Source organism: Otolemur garnettii, unplaced genomic scaffold, assembly GCF_000181295.1.
Source record: "Otolemur garnettii isolate 467f Iridium unplaced genomic scaffold, OtoGar3 scaffold00170, whole genome shotgun sequence".
In the NCBI taxonomy this organism is placed as follows: Eukaryota; Metazoa; Chordata; class Mammalia; order Primates; family Galagidae; genus Otolemur; species Otolemur garnettii.
The window spans coordinates 2,585,273-2,588,801 of NW_003852565.1; the positions used below are offsets into that span (position 1 = coordinate 2,585,273).

General features: G+C 45.2%; 1 non-coding gene across 1 annotated transcript; it reads right to left on the reverse strand.

The window, feature by feature from the left end:
• Positions 1-2,807: 2,807 nt before the first annotated feature.
• On the reverse strand, positions 2,808-2,914 carry LOC111728569. Its single transcript, XR_002775823.1, has one exon. It is a non-coding gene; the product is annotated as a U6 spliceosomal RNA (small nuclear RNA).
• Between the last annotated feature and the right edge of the window lie 615 nt (positions 2,915-3,529).

Here is a 3,529-nt window from a genome sequence, read left to right on the forward strand (position 1 = left end):
TGCTTTCAGAGGACTTGTCTGATTAGGCCAGCCCCACCCAAGTAATATCCCACACTCTGGGGCCAGGAAGTGCTGCACACTGTGGGCTGCAGACAGTAAAGGTCTTGACTGGCCTGTCAAGGAGAGAACTGAGACTTAAGTACAGCTAACTAAAGGAAAAGGTGACAAGGTACATATGAATGAGTGGTTAATTAATAATAAGTATGGCTTCCTATGCTATCTGCCATATAAAAGATACACCTTCCTCTGCTTATCACAAGGAGCTTCTAATTAATAGGTGAGAGGGGGCTCTTTCAGCTCTTCTTTTCATGGGAGGATTTTAGCACTGCCACAGTGTGCGCATGCATTATCTGTGTGTTAGTCGGCCTGGCTGCCATAACAAATTACCACAGCCCAGGGAGACTCAAACACCTGAAGTTTATTCTCTTAGTTGTGGAGCCTAAAGGTCCAAGGTCAAGTCTGGCTCCTTCTGAGGGCCCTGAGGGAGAAGCAACTCTGGGATGTCCCCTACTCCCTGTGGTTTGCTGGTGATCATCAGTGTTCCAGGACTTGTGGACACCTCACCCCGAACTCCATGTTCATGTGACCTTCTCCCTGTGTGGGTGCTCCTCTTTCTCCTCCTTCTATGAGGACCCCAGTCATATAGGATGAGGGGCCTACCTCCTGCAGTATGACCTCATTATAACTTGATGAATTGACAAAGTCTGACAATTAAGTTTGTGAACTTGCCACCATGCCCTGACTCCAGCAGCAGCACCATGCAAACAACTTGGTAAGGTTTTGTAACTGTCTCATGTTCATGTTGACATGAGGCATTCATTATTGTTGAGTGTCTTTGTGTGCCATTGAGAGAATGTCAGAGCTTGAATTAGAGTGATGCATAAACATTAAATTTCTTGCTAAACTTGGTGAGAGTGGAAGTGAAATAGGGGACACATTAGTCTAAGTTTGTAGGGATAATGTCACAAAGTCAACGGCAGTGTACAAATGGATTAAATGTTTCTCTGAGGGGAGAGAAAGGGTCACTGAAATGAAGAACGGTCAGGGCAGCCAGTGAGAGGCAGAACTGATGAAAACATTTCAAAAAATCATTGGGTTCTGTGTCAAAATCATTGGCTGACTATAGACCAAGTAAACATTGATAAAGAAAACATGAAAATCTTCACTGAAAATCTTGGCCAAGAACTCATGGCTCTTGCATCATGACAATGCACCAGCTCACACAGCACTGTCTGTGAGAGAATTTTTAGCCAGTAAACAAACACCTGTACTGGAACATCCTTCTTTTTCACTTGATCTGGCCCCCAGTCTCCTTTTTCCTTACCTAAAGATAAAGGAAATATTGAAAGGAAGACATTTGGATGAAATTTAGGACATCAAGGGCAATACAGCCACAGCTCTGATGACCATTCCAAAAAAAGAGTTCCAAAATTGCTTTGAAGAGTGGACAAGACACTGATTGTTAGTGCAGAGCTTCCCAAGGCGAATATTTTATATGTGACTTTTTCTAGGATGAGTTTGCGAACTTGATTCTCAGATCTTACACATAGGCAAAGGTCACATTCTGAGGGGTCAGGAACATATTAAGTCTTGGGAGACACACTTCAATCCATAGCAGTCCTCTTCGATCCACTATAGAGATAGCCTTAACAGGTGAGGAAGAGAATCCCCAATCCCAGTGATGAGGAATGGACAGGGCTATGTTAAAGGCTGTGGCTGCAAGACACACACCTGACTCTAGTCACGTGGAGGGTGCAGCCCCTCCAGAACTTCCCACCTGGGCTAGAGCAGGCTTCTGCATCCTAGCAGAGCAGAGAAATGCTCTACGCTTTTAAAATGCCACCAATGCCCTTTCCCCACACCTAGAGGTTCATATTCCTTTGGTCTGTGTCCTAATCAGCTTTGGCAGCTGTAACAAAATACTTGAAACTGGGTAACTTTTAAATAATAGTAATTTATACCTCTGGCTTCCAGAGGCTGGAAAGTCCAGGATCTGCAGATATGGTGTCTGGTGAGACCTTTACAGCTCACAAGTGATCTTACCTGTGGAGGGACAAGAGAGCTCTTGGGAACTCCTTTCATAAGGACAGCAAGCCCATTCATGAAGGGTCCACCCTCTGACCTAGTCACCTCCCAAATGCTTCATCTATTAATGCTGGCTAAGTATTCCTTATCCACAGTGCTGGGACCAGAGGTGTTTTGAATTTCAGATTTCAGAATTTTTGAATTGTATATACTTCCCTGTTGAGCATCCAAAATCTGAAAAATCCAAAGTTTAAAATGCCCTAGTGCCTTCCAGTCCCATCTACTGTGCTACAAATGACAGGATTTTGCTCTCGTTTGTACGGCCAAATATGCTACTCCACTGTGTGTGAGTGACACATCACACTGTCCATTCAGCCTCTGCCGGACACTCAGGCTGGCGTCATATCTTGGCTGCGTGACGAGTGTAGCAGTGAATGTGTGAGGGCACTCATCTCTTCAGTATATTGATTTCCTTCCTTCTGGACCTATACCCAGAACTCTGGATCATATGGCTCTAATGACTATTTCCTTTGAGCATCATGTTGGTACTCAAAGTTTCAGATTTTGGAGTACTTTCTTTTAGTTTTATTTCAGATTAACATGAGGGTACAAATGATTAGGTTACAATGTTTGCATTTGTTAGGTAAAGTCCCTGTTGTAGTTGTGTCCTGCAATGAGGAGGCGTGCCCTGTACCCCCACACTGTGCCCATTAGGTGGGAGCTCACCAATCCCCCTCCCTCCTCTCCTCTTCCCCCTCTTTATCTCTACCCCCCCAACTTGAAAAAAAATGAAACATTTCACAGATTTGCATGTCATCCTTGCGAAGGGGCCATGCTAATCTTCTCTGTATTGTTCCAATTTTAGTATATGTGCTCCCAAAGCAAGCACCAGATTTTGGAATATTTTAGATTTTGAATTTTGGGACTTGAGATGCTCAAGCTGTACCCTCACCTTGGAGATTAGATTTCAATATATGAATTATGGGGGGGATACAAGCATTCAGACCATGAGTCTGGGTGCAGGTTTTGTCTCCATCTCTGAAGCTCCTGGAGCCCCTGCAGGATGGTGCTGCTCTGGGGGACTTGAGCTGGGCCCTATCTCTTGAGAGAAGGGCTGTGGGAGTCAGGCTGGCAGGAGGCCCCAAATCTGGGCTTGGGTGCCTTTATAGAAAGCCTTCATGACCAGGTGGAGGGGTTTGGGCTATAATTTACACGCAGCATGGGGATCATGCTGACAAATTTGGGGGAAGGAAATTATATGATTGGGGCTATGTTTTAGGGAGAGAAATCTGGTTGTTTTGTGCAAGATGCGTTGGCTGGAAATCAGAAACCCGTGAGGAAGCTATTGGGAAAGGAGAGTGTAATGAAGGCATCAAATGCAAGATAAGGGCCGGGGGAAACCCAGAGCCTGAAAATAGTCAACTCAGAAGTGCAGGTGCTGCAGCCCCAGCCCACGGCGTGCGGGAGGCAGCAGGCTTGTATAATAATTAGTCTGCACACGTCC